Genomic DNA, 16,150 nt, shown 5'->3' with positions numbered 1-16,150 from the left:
TGTTCAGTAGCTGTATTACCTATCCTGACTCTCAGTTCCTCACTGGCAGTGGCATAACAAGGAGGGGTTGAGCATGGCACGTGCCCTGGGCGCTGAGTCAGACTCAGCTGGGCCTGGTCCGCAATACACAGTATAACAAACGCCGCCATTGCTCGGTAGGACATTCACTGACGTGTCGGCGACAGTGTGTTTGTTTAACAGTTATTGTGTAGTGCAGGGGTGGCCAAAACGTTGATCGCAATTAACCGGTTGACCGCGGTGGATGTCCTAGAGCAGCCAGCAGCAGCCAATAAGAGTCAGGCAGATTCTTATTGGCTGCTGCACCCAGGGCCAGTGTAGGGCTTGAGAGGTGGCGCCGCTACCTACTCCATTTGCCGGGAGCCCGCTGAGATTTTGTTACCAGTGAGCACCCGGCAGCTCCTTCTCCGCAGCGGCAGCTGTAGGCTCCTGAGCTCCGCCTTCTGCAATGTGTGAAGTAGTGCTGATTCAGATAAGTATAGCATTGTGGACCTCATTCAGAGTCGGTCGAAGCGGCCGCACGGTCGTACGGGAAAAGGGGCCGGATATTCAAATGATTCCCTCGCAAGTTGCGTCCCTAAGTTCGGATCGGTAGCTAGCCGACTAAGGGGAGGAAGCGGCCGGAATTCAAAAAAATACGCCCCCTTCTCGTACGCATTGAACGTCATCTCCGGGAATATAAGGATTAATCGAGACCATCGGGAACCATCGGAACTGGTCGTAGAGCTTAAGGTTGACCATACCCTCTCTTAAGCTCTACGATCATGTCAGTGTAAAAACCTCCCATGTCACATGTGCCATGACGCTACTTTGTTAATTATGCACTCCCATAAACCGTATGCACTCCCATAAAACGCCGTTCGCATAATTAGGCACGCCTGCGTTCGGATCTCCACTCCCCCGTTTTCAAGCACCTTCCCTTGTTACCACCCACAAACGCCTCAATCTGTCACTCAAACAACCGACCTGGCTGTGTTCAAGGAGAGAGAAATTTCTGATCGTAGCGGCTACTTTGCATACGCGCATTGCGAACTTTACGCATGCGCAGTATAGCGAACATCGGTGGCGTACGACCGTGTGGCCGCTTCGACCGACTCTGAATGAGGTCCAGTGTGTGAGTGTCTATCTTTTATGTGTAAGGGGCACTACTATTGGGGGCACTGTATAAAGGGCACTACTACTGTGGGCACTGCTTAAATGGCACTACTACAGGGGGTACTGCATAAAGGGCACTACTACTGGTGGTGTTGCATTAGGGGCATTTCTACTGGGGGCGTTGCATAAGGGGCACTACTACTGGGGGCGTTGCATAAGGAGCACTACTAGGGGGGTTGCATAAGGGGCACTACTAATGGGCGCATTACATAAGGGGCACTACAACAGGGGGCACTGCATAAGATGCACTACTACTGGGGGCATTTGCATAAGGGGCACTACTACTGGAGACATTGATAACGGGCACTACTACAGGGGGCATTGCATAAGGGGCACTACTAATGTGGGCATTCCATAAGGGGCTCTACTACTAGCTCCTGTTCATATCCATAAGCCAGAGTTTCATCAAGCTACCTCGTTTCCTATGCATGTCAGTCAGACCTAAGGGTCCAGAGCCGGATCTACAAAAAAACCAGACCGGTCTAGAGCAGTGGTTCTCAAACTCTGTCCTCAGGACCCCACACAGCTCATGTTTTCCAGGTCACCCAGCAGGATCACAGGTGTATTCATTGGGTGCCGGACTGTAGATAGACAGTAATTAGTTAGACAATGTCTAGACCAACCCCAGATGTTAGACAGTCAATAGGTTGACAGGTACAAAAGGTGGACATGTAAGAAGGTCGACATGAAAATGGTCGACACATGATTTTTTTATTTTTTTTTAGGGTTAGGTTTAGGCACTTAAGATGAGCCAGTGCATGGAGGGGGAATAAATGTATGTGGCGAGCGAAGCGAGCAACCATGCCCGCAGCGTGGCGAGAGAAGCGAGTCAGCAAGGGGCCGAATGGTATTTACGTAATTTTTTTAAAAAAATCACGTGTCGACCATTTTCACGTCGACCTTTTGACCCTGTCGACCATTTGTACCTGTCGACCTTTAGTGTGTCGACCTTTTGTACCTGTCAACCTTTTGTACCTGTTGATGTATTAACTGTCTAACATCTGGGGTCGATCTAGACATTGTCTATCTAATTACTGTCTATCTCTTATACCACACCCGTGTGTGTGTGTGTGTGTGTTTAACACAGTGATCCCAAATTTGTTCCTCTAGGCCACAGGTTCTCAAACTCGGTCCTCAGGACCCCAAACAGTGCATGTTTTCCAGGTCTCCTCACAGAAACACAAGTGACATAATTAGCTCCATCTGTGGATCTTTAAAAATGTGTCAGTGAGTAATGATTACACCTATGCACCTGCTGGTGACATGGAAAATGTGACCTGTGTGGGGTCCTGAGGGCCGAGTTTAAGAACCACCGCTCTAGACCACAGGTTCTCAAACTCGGTCCTCAGTACCCCAAACAGTGCATGTTTTCCAGGTCGCCTCACAGAACCACAAGTGAAATAATTAGCTCCACCTATGGATCTTTTAAATCACTGTCTTAAACACACACACACTGTAGTCTATATACCTCTTCATTTGCAGCAGTAATAGCCTTTTTGAATCTAACATCTGAAGAATATAACACACATCCTAACCAAAAGAAATTGCTAAATTGCATCATTAAAAATTATATTTCAGACAATATTATAAAAACTGCATTTCTTAATCCAGGGATGGGGAACCTCAGGCCCGGGGGCCATATAAGGCCCGTGGAATCATTTGGTCTGGTCCTCAGAGCATTTTTCTGCTAGCCTCATCTGGCACCCTAGAATGGCACCCGGCAGCCAGAATCTATGCAGCAGTGCCGTCTGGAGCATCCTTGCCCTTACAGCTCCTGAGGTTGCTCCGGACATGCTGTAATCACCGGAGATTGTGACCATGCCGCATGTGACATCACATGGAGGGGGCGTGGCCTGCACCGTGCCCACACGAATAATGTTCTATATAGCAAAATGGCCCTCAGCAGAAAAAAGGTTCCCCACCCCTGTCTTAATCCTTCTATGTGTGATTGCAGGACAACCCGCTTTGTATAATCCAGTAAAGGGAATGAAAGTCTGTTGTTAGCATTTTGTTGCCAGGGTTTCTATGACAAAGAGAAAGATACATGTTACTTTTCTAGGCAGACTGGAATGCCATGACTGGAATGCCATTACTGCAATGTCTACAACAGTGGGAAAAAAGCAGGTTTAATTAGTTGTTGTTTTTTTTTCTTTTCTAAATGGTTATCTAGTTCACAGGTTCTCAAACTCGGTCCCCAAACAGTGCATGTTTTCCTGGTCTCCTCACAGAATCACAAGTGAGATAATTAGCCCCACTTGTGGATCTTTTAAAATGTGTCAGTGAGTAATGAATACACCTGTGCACCTGCTGGGTGACCTGGAAAACGTGATCTGTGTGGGGTCCTGAGGACCGAGTTTGAGAATCACTGATCTAGTTGTTAACTATGCTTCAATTATTTTATAAAACCATTATTAATAATTCATTATATGATACACTACCATTCAAAAGTTTGGGGTCACTTAGAAATGTCCTTATTTTTGAAAGAAAAGCACTGTTTTTTTCAATGACGATAACATTAAATTAATCAGAAATACACTCTATACATTGTTAATGTGATAAATGACTATACTAGCTGCAAACATCTGGTTTTTAAAGGAATATCTGCATAAGTGTATAGAGGCCCATTTCCCGCAACCATCACTCCAGTGTTCTAATGGTACATTGTGTTTGCTAAGAGCGTTAGAAGACTAATGGATGATTAGAAAACCCTTGAAAACCCTTGTGCAATTATGTTAGTACAGCTGAAAACGGGTTTGCTAGTTAGAGAAGCTATTAAACTGGCCTTCCTTTGAGCTAGTTGAGTATCTGGAGCATCACATTTGTGGGTTCAATTATACTCTCCAAATGGCCAGAAAAGGAGAACTTTCATGTGAAACTCGACAATCTATTCTTGTTCTTAGAAATTAAGGCTATTCCATGCGAGAAATTGCCAAGAAACTGAACATTTCCTACAACGGTGTGTACTACTCCCTTCAGAGAACAGCACAAACAGGCTCTAACCAGAGTAGAAAGAGAAGTGGGAGGCCCCGGTGCACAACTATGCAAGAAGACAAGTACATTAGAGTCTCTAGTTTGAGAAATAGACGCCTCACAAGTCCTCAACTGGCAGCTTCAATAAATGGTACCCGCAAAATGCCAGTGTCAATGTCTACAGTGAAGAGGCGACTCCAGGATGCTGGTCTTCTAGGCAGAGTGGCAAAGAAAAAGCCATATCTGAAACTGGCCAATAAAAGGAAAAGATTAATATGGGCAAAAGAACACAGACATTGGTCAGAGGAAGATTGTAAAAAAGGGTTATGGACAGACGAATCGAAGTTTGAGGTGTTTGGATCACACAGAAGAACATTTGTGAGACGCAGAACAAGTGAAAAGAAGCTGGAAGAGTGCCTGAAGCCATCTGTCAAGCATGATGGAGGTAATGTGATGGTCTGGGGCTGCTTTGGTGCTGGTAAAGTGGGAGATTTGTACAAGGTGATAGGGATTTTGAATAAGGATGGCTATCACTCCATTTTGCAATGCCATGCCATACCCTGTGGACAGTGCCTGATTGGAGCCAATTTCCTCCTCCAACAGGACAATGACCCAAAGCACACCTCCAAATTATGCAAGAACTATTTAGGGAAGAAGCAGGCAGCTGGTATTCTGTCTGCCTGCGCAGTCACCAGATCTCAACCTCATTGAGCTGTTGTGGGAGCAGCTTGACCGTATGGTACGCAAGAAGTGCCCATCAAGCCAATCCAACTTGTGGGAGGTACTTCAGGAAGTGTGGGGTGAAATTTCTTCAGATTACCTCAACAAATAAACAGCTAGAATGCCAAAGGTCTGCAATGCTGTAATTGCTGCAGAAGGAGCATTCTTTGACGAAAGCAAAGTTTGAAGGACAAAATTATTATTTCAAATAAAAATCATTATTTCTAACCTTGCCAATGTCTTGACGACATGTTCTATTCATTTTGCAACTAATTTGATAAATAAAAGTCAGTTTTCATGTACAACAAAATTGTCTGGGTAATCCCAACTTTTGAACGGTAGTGTATATCTCTCCACTTAGATATTTATTTATATTTGACTAAGGGCCTGATTCAGCAAGGAACGCAGTTACTAATACGCACGCACTTTGTCGCTTAATTTGCACTGCGCATGCATATATAGCGCGCGCGCCAGGCGCTGCGGTCAGAGCTGCGTACGCAGACTCTTTACAGAGTGATTGACCGGAAGTGCCGTTTGTGGGTGGTGATAGGGGGGTGGTCAGGCGAACGCAGGCGTGCATAAATTATCCACTACATGGCCATAAGCAGACATAGCACTGATAGCGTGCGTGGCTGTTAACATATTCTGAGTAAGGTCAGGCCTTGTGCAAGTGTGCGTCTGGATCCGATGTTACTCAATGTTACCGTTTGTTATGCTATGTTGCCCTTTTATACGGATGTGAGTAAGGGGAAGTGGGCGTCTTTATATCAGGATGCATAGAACCACTGATATTAGCAACTGCGGTACGTGCGTATAAGCAGAATTGCGATCCGTAGTAAAACAGGCCCTAAGCCAATTGCATTTTTCGTCCCTAAAATTTAAATTGCTTATATGCTTAGAACAGGTGTCCAGGCTTCCTCTTCCACATTACATTGGTTCTGTTTTTCCCATTTCATTTATAGGTGCAATACCAATAGCTGAACTTGTTCAATTATGTTAACTACAGTTAATTAAAGTATAAATCCATATTTTCGCCCTTTTCTTCCTAACCAAAACTAAACTTTTATAACTATTTTGGAGTCAAAAGAACCTGTGTAACTAATTTTATTGGTTCGATATATCCTAGCTGGAGGGCCGGTTTGGCCATAGAAGTAAGCTGGAAACTTCCCGGTGGGCCGATCGTCCTGTGGGGCCGCCGGTGTGATTTTTTTTATAACAGGCAGCCAGGGGGTGTGCTGCAGGGCTGGGCTGACTGATGAGGCTGGCAGGAGGCGGAGCTAAGGGGTTCGGACAATGCTGGACTGAGAGGCTGGCTGACTGTCAAGGCGTTGTCAGGTGGAGCTGAGGGGGTCCGGATTACCTGTAGACTCACTCAGGGGCATAAGGAGGGGTACTAGAGGAAGTACCCGATCTGACACAGAGCCAAGCTTGTGCTGATGATTGTGGCTGCAGCCTGCTTCTCACTCACAGGCAGATATCTGCCTATGAGTAAGAAGCCGTTCAGGGCTGGGATCATCAGCACCAGTGAGCCCCTCTGTCAGCCTTTGATCATAAGAGCCAGGCTTTAGATTAGGGTTGTTGTGTGCTCCCCTCCCCCACTCTAGCAGCAAGGGACTTCAGTCTCCTCTCCTGCCTACCACAGCTTCCTCTCCTGACTCCTCTACATGTTGTCCTGCCCCCCGGTCTCCTGCAGCTGCTCCCTCCTCCTACTTCCCCTGGCTGGGCTAGACAGAGGCATTCAGGAGCTGTGCCTCTGCTCTTACCCTCCAGGATGTATGCCTCTAACTCCCCCGTGAATGTCTCTTCCACCTACAGTACCTGTGTCTCTGCCCCCCTCCATGTGGGCCTCTGCCCCTTCTATACCTCAGCCCCCTTTGAATCTTGCCCCCTCTGTGACTCTGTCCCTTTTGCCATCTGTACATCTGTCATCTGTTTGTCCCTCTGCAACGCATCATGTCTGCTTCTACCCCTTACCCCATGTGTACCTTTGCTACCTCCTCATGTGTGCTTATGCCACTCCCACCCCCCTCCATGTCTGGTGGCTGCCATCAAAAGTGGCGCTGACCAGCAGAAGCAAGACCATGTCCAGCGCCACATAATTCATCTAAAGGATGGCAGGTAAGCACAATTTTCCTTTAATAATGATCATTTTATATTTCTATTTTATGTTTGTGTATATATGTACATTTATATTTTATGTGTTTGTATGTAAATATATATATATTTATGTACAGTATGTATATATTATTATTATTATTATTATTACAAAATGTTACCCTAATGTAAATTAATTTCGGCTGTGGCATGTGTAAGTCTCAGGTCCTCTTCATTCCCATTGCTGCGGCAAACACCTGCACGTCACAACTAATGTGCATGGCGCTCGCAGTGGGAGACTGGGGCACTAGCGGTGCACTTTAGGTGTGACTTGCAGGTGTGCACCGCAGTAATGGGAATGAAGACTACCTGGAACGATGGAGCGAGGACAGGAGTAGCAGAGTGGCTGAGGTGACCGACCGTAGGTGCCGGGTCCATTTATTTACGTGTGTGTATACAGTGTATGTATATATATATATATATATATACACACACACATATAAAATGTGTAAGTGTATACATATATATGTACATATATATATATGAAATACAAAAGGTGAGAACGAGCGCTTTATAGTGTAGTAGATATATTATTTCTATGCGCACTTCTATACATATAAAAGCATACCATGTGTGCCTAATATTTAGGCATGTAGAAATATCTCCCACTTCAGTAATAGTATGTGCCTCTGTTGCACCAAAGGATCACTTCACTCCAATTGGGATGACAAGCTGAGAGAGAGAAAAACATGCATAGTGTAGTATTTAAAAAAAAAAAAAATATTTACAAACAAGTACCCAGAAACCCCCCTTGACATTTGAGAAAGCAGGCACCATGTTTATTAAGCCCTACCCCCTTGCGGTTAAATGCAGGGATGTCCCAGATTCCTATCATATGTGTTTTAAGAAAACCCAGGACAAGTCTGTTATGCCAAACAGACCAGAAGTGTTGGCTTTTGGTAAAAGCTGTATAATGGGTCCTGGGGTGTGGTTGTGAGAAGAGAGGGACGGCTCCATCCACAGGCCATTCCAGGTGTTGGGCCTTTCAGTCTGAGAGCAGGCTGATCAGTAGTTGCACCTGGAAGTGGCTCAGATAAGCTGTGTAAGCAGGATAGCTCCTCCAACGACCACAATGGAACTTTGGCAAAAGTAGTCTATCTTTATGTACTGAAATAGTCGCAGTCTTGACAATTAGTAGTTGCACTTGGAAGTGGCTCAGATAAGCTGTGTTAGGTTTTGTTTCAGTGTTTCACATACCCTGGGGGAGAACAGACACTGAGGTTTGTTCAGAGACACTGTGTTATTTGGAAGTGCTGTTTGTGTTTGTGGTAAGGCAGTAGACCCTGCCACTTGTAGAGAGGGAATAACCTGTCTAGTCAGTGCCCAGACGGGCTAGGATTTATTTTTATGTTTTGTTTATTTTGTTGTTTATATTGCACAATAAAGCTGGTTCTGACCAGCTTGCACAAAAACCTGGACTGGTGTGCTGATTCCTGGCTGCTGTGTGTAAGGAGGTGTCCATCTACCCCAGGAGAGGGACCCCTTACCCCGACTATATCACAAGTGGTCGAGAATGCGGGCAGACACATGAAAAACTGCAGAAAGAGGAAAAGTTTTGCATTGAAAATTTAAAGAGACAGACACCAATGTGTTGTTTGGATGTCAACCTGTGTTTTGTGGAATCCACGAAGGTGGCGTTGGTAGATGCTTAGAGAAGCAAGATTCCACTTCCAACCTACACCTAAAGACAACATGGAGGACATTGTTAAGGCCTTGCTCCAAGCTAACAAAACTTAGCAGGAAACTAACAAAGCCTTGCAAGAAGCTAACAGAGCTCAGCAGGAAACTCATAGAGCTCCGCATGAAGTTACCAGAGCTCAGCAGAAAGCTACCAGAACTCAGCAAGTCGCCATAGAGGAAACCCACCAGGCCTTAAGAGAGGTGGTACAACAGCTAGTAGTCCAGTCTGGAGATGCTTCCCCTGCTCTTCCAACTCACACCATACGGGCCAGTCACTTTCTGCAACAGATGACCCAGAATGATGTGGAAGCGTATCTTACGGCCTTTGACAGAACCGCAGAGAAGTGGCCTAAAGAGCAGTGGGCAAGTCTTGTGGCACCCTTCCTGTCTGGAGAACCACAGAAAGCATACTATGACTTCTGCCTGGCTGATGCAAAAGACTGTTAAATTGAAACAGGAAATCTTAACTCGATTGGGAGTCACAGTATTTGTTCACGCCCAATGAGTTCACCGCTGGGAGTTCCAAACAGAAAAGCCTCCACGCTCGCAAATGCATCACCTCGTCCATCTTACCACAAAATGGCTGCAGCTAGAGACTCTAACGGGACCACATGTCATGGAAAGGGTCGTTATGGATAGATATCTGCGGTCTCTACCTGCAACTCTGCGCAAGTGGGTGAGCCATGCAGACCCTAAAACAGCAGATCAATTGGTTGAACTGGTGGAGAGGTATGTGGCGGCTGAGGAACTGTTGAGTGTGCCCCACCAAGCCCCGATTCCGCAATAGCGATCTCCCGTGATCACTGGTAAGATTGTTCCAGGGGAGAAGGGTGCTGGGTGATGGAATGTACTTAAGACTGTGGGTTTGAAACCTAGACATAGGCCAGGAAAGTTCCTACCCTGTAATAGACTTGATAATAGTATGATTCAATGTTTCCGATGTGGTCGTTTGGGCCATATTGCTGCTAATTGTTCACTCACCTCTGAAGCTATGCAATGTGATACTGCTTATGTCAATCGCAGAATGTCTTTCTTTTGCACAGCCAGCCTGTACTGCTGACCGACAGGCTGAAACAGATAAGCAAATGTGTATAGTTACTGTAGAAGGCAACCAAGTAGAGGCTCTGTTAGATTCTGGTAGCATGGTAACACTTGTGAAAGCTGAACTGGTGAACCCCTGGAAGCATAAGGGGAAAACTGTTGGTGTAACCTGAATACATGGGGATACTCGCTATTATGTTACTGCAGAGGTGAACATAGAAACACAATGTGGTTCCGTGATAGTCTCAGTGGGTTTGGTGCATGGCTTGGTGTATGATGCAATATTGGGGAGAGACTTTGCTCACTTCTGGAAGTTGTGGGAAAGCTGGTTTGTTATAGAAATAAATAACCCTGACCCATTTGAGGAGGTTACTGATGCAGTAGCAGAGGGAGTTTCTTCAGAGTCTGAGGTGTTCCTCTTTTCTAGCATGATTGGCGAACCAGATAATGCTGATGGCTCACAAAGTGATATGCCTCCTACTGAGATGGGAAGTGTTATGGAGCCAGTTGATCGTCTGCCTGATCTTGAAGTCAGAAAAGAGATCTTTGTCGTGGAGCAGTTAAATGACCCTACTCTGGTAAAAGCCAGGGAAAATGTAAAAGTGATTGATGGTAAATCCATAGACCCTGATAGTCTGTTGTCATATCCTCACATGACAGGATGCCAGGATTTTTTGTATCAGGTGACTAAGAAAGTGGAAGATGTTGTGGAACAATTATTAGTTCCAAAGGCATATAGAAGAACCGTGTTAGACCTGGCGCATGGTCACATAACTACAGGTCACCTACGGGTAGAAAAAAAACCACTGAGCAAATTTTACAGAGGTTTTTCTGGCCTGGGGTCCATAAAGAGGTTTCTGACTAATGTGCATACTGCCCTGAATGCCAATATCATGCTCCAAGGCCGCATTTTAAAAGTCCACTTGTCCCATTACCCATTATTGAGGTTCCATTTCAAAGAATAGCTATGGATTTGGTTGGACAGTTAATTAAATCTGCCCGGGGCCATCAATATATTCTGGTGATAATGGATTAAGCTACCAGGTACCCGGAAGCGATTTCATTGCGCAATACGTCAACAAAGACCATTGCTAGACAATTAGTCCATGTCTTTAGCAGGGTGGGAATACCTAAGGGAATCCTGACTGAGCAAGGTACCCCATTTATGTCAAAACTCATGAAAGAATTATGCCGCCTGTTTAAAATTGATCAGTTAAGAACTTCTGTGTATCACCCCCAAACTGATGGGTTTTAGTGGAGAGGTTTAACAAAACTTTAAAACACATGTTTAGAAAAGTAGTGCACAAAGATAGTAGAGATTGGGATTACTTATTGCCTTATTTGTTGTTGGCCATAAGAGAGGTTCCCCAATCCTCCACCGGGTTTTCACCTTTCGATTTGTTGTACGGGAGACACCCAAGGGGATTACTAGACATTGCCAAAGAGACATGGGAGGGGCAGTCCAGTCCGTATAAAACTGTTATTAAGCATGTTTCCCAAATGTAGGAGAATTGATGCTGTGGTGCCGATAGTAAGAGAGCACTTGGAATGGGCCCAACAGGCACAGAAGAGGGTGTACAACCGCAATGCTCAGTTATGCGTCTTTGCTCCTGGGGACAGGGTGTTGGTCCCCACAGTAGAAAATAAACTTCTGGCTAAGTGGCAAGGACCCTTTGAAATTCTAGGAAAAGTGGGGGAGGTTAATTATAAAGTTTACCAGCCTGGGAAAAGAAAGCCAGAACAGATATACCAAGTAAATCTTATAAAACCTTGGAAGGAAAGAGCAGCTCTGTCAGCCGTCCCAGCCCCCTCAGCAAACCCAGGGCCCTTGGTTCCTGAAGTGACAGTAGCTAAGACCCTGTCGGCCGTTCAACAGCAGGAAGTTAAGGAATTTCTTATCAGAAATAGGGTTTTGTTTTCAGATAAACCGGGCAAAACCACAGTCATTAAACATGACATAATCACTGACCCAAGGGTTAAGATTAAACTAAAGCCCTATAGGTTACCAGAAACCCAAAGAGAATCAGTGTCTAAAGAAATTAAAATAATGTTGGAATTGGGTGTAATTGAAGAATCGCATAGTGAGTGGTCAAGTCCCATTGTGCTTAGGGCCTGATTCAGAGCCGAACGCTCTGACCAGAGTGCTCACTCTGAATCAGTGCCCTCCTCCATGAAAATGGAGCGGCCTCCTGGCCGCTCGCATAGCTGTGAGTGACCACCCACAGCATATGCGAGCGTCCATGATGATGGTCGCGATGGTCTTGACCATCGCGACCATCGGGCTTGCGATGGAGACCCTGCGGTAGGGTCTCACTGCCACAAGCCCTGGAGTGATTTTGGCTCTATCAGAGCCAAAATCACTCCCACTGACATCACTAGTGATGTCAGTGGGGCCGGCTTCAGATGGTAGGCGTTCCCATGGGTTATCAACATCGACAGCACGCCCCCTTTGGTGCGAGACCCGGAGCGATGGAGAGCCCGTCGCTCGCCGGGTCTCGCACATGCGCACGACGGAGCTCCCTCCATCGTGCGCATGCGCAGTGGGGGAACATCGACCTGCTTGCGAGCGTCCTGCGCTTGCGAGCGGGTCTGAATGACGCCCTTATTCCAAAGCCTGACGGGAGTGTGCGTTTTTGCAATGATTTCTGAAAATTGAACAGTGTGTCAAAATTCGATGCATACCCAATGCCTAGGGTGGATGAACTAATTGAAAGACTAGGAACAGCCAGGTATTTAACCACTCTAGACTTAACCAAAGGGTATTGGCAAGTGCCGTTAACTGAGAATGCCAAAGACAGCTTTTTCTGCACCACAAGGGTTGTTCCAACACAAGATGTTGCCCTTTGGGTTACATGGGGCACCGGCTACCTTTCAAAGGAAGATGGACAGAATTCTAAGGCCCCACAGACAGTATGCTGCTGCTTATTTAGATGATGTGGTCATTCGTAGTCCTGATTGGCAGTCTCACTTGCCCAGAGTACAAGCAGTGTTGGACTCCATCTATAAGGCAGGATTGACAGCCAACCCCAAAAAATGTTGCCTAGGGATGGAAGAAGCAAAGTATCTTGGATACACCACTGGCAGAGGTTTGATAAAGCCACAGCTTAATAAAATTGAGGCAATACAAAACTGACCACGACCCCTGAAGAAGCAGAAGCAGGTGAGAGCCTTCTTAGGGATTACTGGGTATTGTAGGAGATTTATACCCAATTTTGCCAACATTGCAGTCCCACTGACTGACCTTACCAAAGGCAAACAGAAAGTCATGGCTAATGGAGTCCTGAAGCAGAGAAGGCTTTTCAGGAGTTAAAAATTGTATTGTGTACCCAACCAGTTCTGATGACCCCTGATTTTGACAGGGAGTTTGTTGTGCAAACTGATGAATCAGCTGTAGGCATAGGAGCGATCCTGTCCCAGAGCAAAGAAGGTGAAGAACACCCTATTTGTTACTTAAGTAGGAAATTGAATGTACATGAGCAACTATGCTACGGTCGAGAAAGAAGCGTTGTCCATAAAGTGGGCATTAGCAACTCTCATGTACTACTTGATGGGAAGGAAGTTCAGGCTGATCACTGACCATGCCCCTTTGAAATGGATGTCAAAGAACAAAGAGAGCAATGGGAGAATAACAAGGTGGTTCTTGGCATTGCAAAACTTTAAGTTTTCAGTCGAACACAGGCCAGGAAGCCAGCTGGCCAATGCAGACGCTTTGTCGCATATTTATTGCTTGGCGGTTGCAGTTGTTCCGCCCCACAGGTCGAAACAAAGGGGGGCGATATGTGATAGAAGCATTGGAGAAGTCTGGGATGGCATATATGTGTGTCCCAGATTCCTATATGTGTTTTAAAAAACCCCTGGAAAAGTCTGTTATGCCAAACAGACCAGAAGTGTCGACTTTTGGTGAAATCCGGATGATTGGTCCTGGGGGTGTGGATGTGAGAAGAGAGGGAGGGCTCAGTCCACTGGCCATTCCAGGTGTCGGGTCTTTCAGTCTGAGAGCAGGCTGATTAATGTCACGGCTGCCGACACTTGAGGCTTCTGGAGGAAGGCAGGCCTACTAAGCACAATAAACTGGGGCGGTCTTAGGGATGACCTTTCCATGAAACTCAGTAGTACGGAGTGGGGTTGAGCCCTGTGATGCGGAGATTTCAGCAGGGTTGAGCCCTGTGGTGCAGCTAGTGTTCGGAGCGGGGTTGAGCCCCGTGATGCGAAGAAGATTGTAGCAGGGTTGAGCCCTGTAATTAGCTGGGGTTCGGAGCGGGGTTGAGCCCTGTGATGCGGATAAGATTTTAGCAGGGTTGAGCCCCGGGGTGCGGCTAGGGTTCAGAGCGGGGTTGAGCCCCGTGATGCAGACATAACACTGTAATGGTGCAGTTGACAACTGTAACAAGGATGAGTTCAATATCCACATGAACGGAAAAACAATAGGTAAAGTGCAGCAAAATGATGAAAGCATAATGATGGAGCAAAAAGCAATACTTAGACAATAGGTATGCTGGGCTCTATAGTGCAGCAGATAACTGGCATCAGAAGTTCATCTGGAATATAACAAAGTCCACAGCAATCCACAGGCACAGCGGGGATCTGGCAGGAGTCCAAGAATAGACCTGAAAGCAACATTGCACAGACACTGAGACACAGTTAGTAGCAGGCTTATACTAGAGGTCTGTGATCCATAGGAAGTTTCAGAACATGTGACCCAAAAGGAATCAGGTTTGAAATAATGAGCAATCTAGGAATCCCACAACCCAACGACACCTGGGAAACAGATGATCACTTTAACACTCTATCCCCTGAATGAGAAGCATGCCAGCAAGCAGGATAGCTCCTCCAACGACCACAATGGAACTTTGGCAAAAGTAGTCTACCTTTATGTACTGAAATAGTCGCAGTCCTGACAATTAGTAGTTGCACCTGGAAGTGGCTCAGATAAGCTGTGTTAGGTTTTGTTTCAGTGTCTCACATACTCTGGGGGAGAACAGACACTGAGGTTTGTACAGAGACCCAGTGTTATTTGGAAGTGCTGTGTTCGTGTTTGTGGTAAGGCAGTAGGCCGATGTAGTTAACGCCAGCATGCATGCAAAGAGTGGCAGGATGCACTGCGTGTAAATTGTGATGCGTCATTTACCCTACCTACTATGTTGTTGGTTCCGCCTACAGTTGATTTGGCGCCGGCCACGTCCAAAAAATTTTCCAGGGCCACTTTTAGATCCCATTCCGCCCCTGCCTAGCTGAAAATCTTTCTCTTAAGAGGAATAGAAATCATAGGCAGTTCTCTGAATATGTCTGGTGTCCAATACTGCATAATTTATCAGGCAGCATGGCTGGATGATGGACAAGGCAGTGCAGGCGGCTGTCTAGGGCCCTGTGAGACATGGGGACTGTCACCTGCCACTGGCAAGTGATGTAGTCCAATTTTTCACCATCCGTTGTGGCCGCAATCAGAGTGGGTAGGAAGGAAGGTTGCGAGTTGTGAGTTTGTGTGGTTAGTGAGGCAAAGCGTCCCTGAATGATAGTCCCATAATGAGGGCGCAGAGAAGCATGTGCTGAGCTCTTATTGGATGAAACCTGGGGAAAATTTACTAAAGGTAGATTTTAATTTATTTCAAATTGATCTAAATCGATGAACATCAATGTTTTGGCTAAATCACACATTTACTAAACACTTAAAAAATTTTTTTCTTAAATTGTTAGTAAATATGTGATTTAACCAGTGCTCAAAGTGTTCTAGTATACAACGGTATGATATACTGGCACTTCCTTGAAACACTGGGCTCCAATTGGCTAGCGGACAGTGCCAGATTCAAAATGATGGTGACACTGTGCGCTGTCTCTCCATGGATGCCTGCCAGGCCTGGCACCAAATCCACACCTGCTGCTGCTGAGGGGTAGGTCAGAGGCTGCTGCTGGTTGTCCATGAGGGGGAGGTGAGAGCCTGCTGGAAGGACACAGGGGAAGTTAGAGTCTGTGGGGGGGGGTCTTTACTGTGTGGCATAATGGGCAAAGGGCACTAATACTGCGTGGAGTCATTTGTAGAGGGCATTATTGTGTGGCATCACTTGCAAAGGGCATTACTGTGTATCATAATTTGTAAAGGGCATTACTGTGTGGCATAATGTGTATGGGTCATTACTGTGTGGTATAATGTGTAAGGGGCACTACTTCTGCATGGCATAATGTGTTATAAGGGGTACGACTATTGTGTGGCATAATATGTATTATTAGGGGTACTACGATGTGGTACACTACATGCCCCTTTTGATTGGCCACGTCTCCTTTTCCAGCACGCGCATGAGTACGACATTAAATATTCCATACCCCCACTTAAAAATTCCCACTTTGACCACTGGAATTAACCCAAGAAACAGAACATCGATGTTGATCGGTACAGATCGATATGGAATCAACCTTT

At 46.0% G+C, this 16,150-nt stretch overlaps 1 protein-coding gene across 1 annotated transcript in view; it reads right to left on the bottom strand.

Annotated features, from left to right (window-relative positions):
* LOC148517520 (uncharacterized) overlaps nt 1–16,150 on the bottom strand; it is a 157,166-nt gene that overhangs the window by 140,368 nt on the left and 648 nt on the right. The gene's annotated exons all lie outside the window — the stretch shown is intronic.

The sequence above is a fragment of the Taudactylus pleione genome, unplaced genomic scaffold (genome assembly GCF_031769625.1).
Source record: "Taudactylus pleione unplaced genomic scaffold, aTauple2 ptg000214l, whole genome shotgun sequence".
Classification (NCBI taxonomy): Eukaryota; Metazoa; Chordata; class Amphibia; order Anura; family Myobatrachidae; genus Taudactylus; species Taudactylus pleione.
This window is presented reverse-complemented; position numbering and strand designations above follow the sequence as displayed.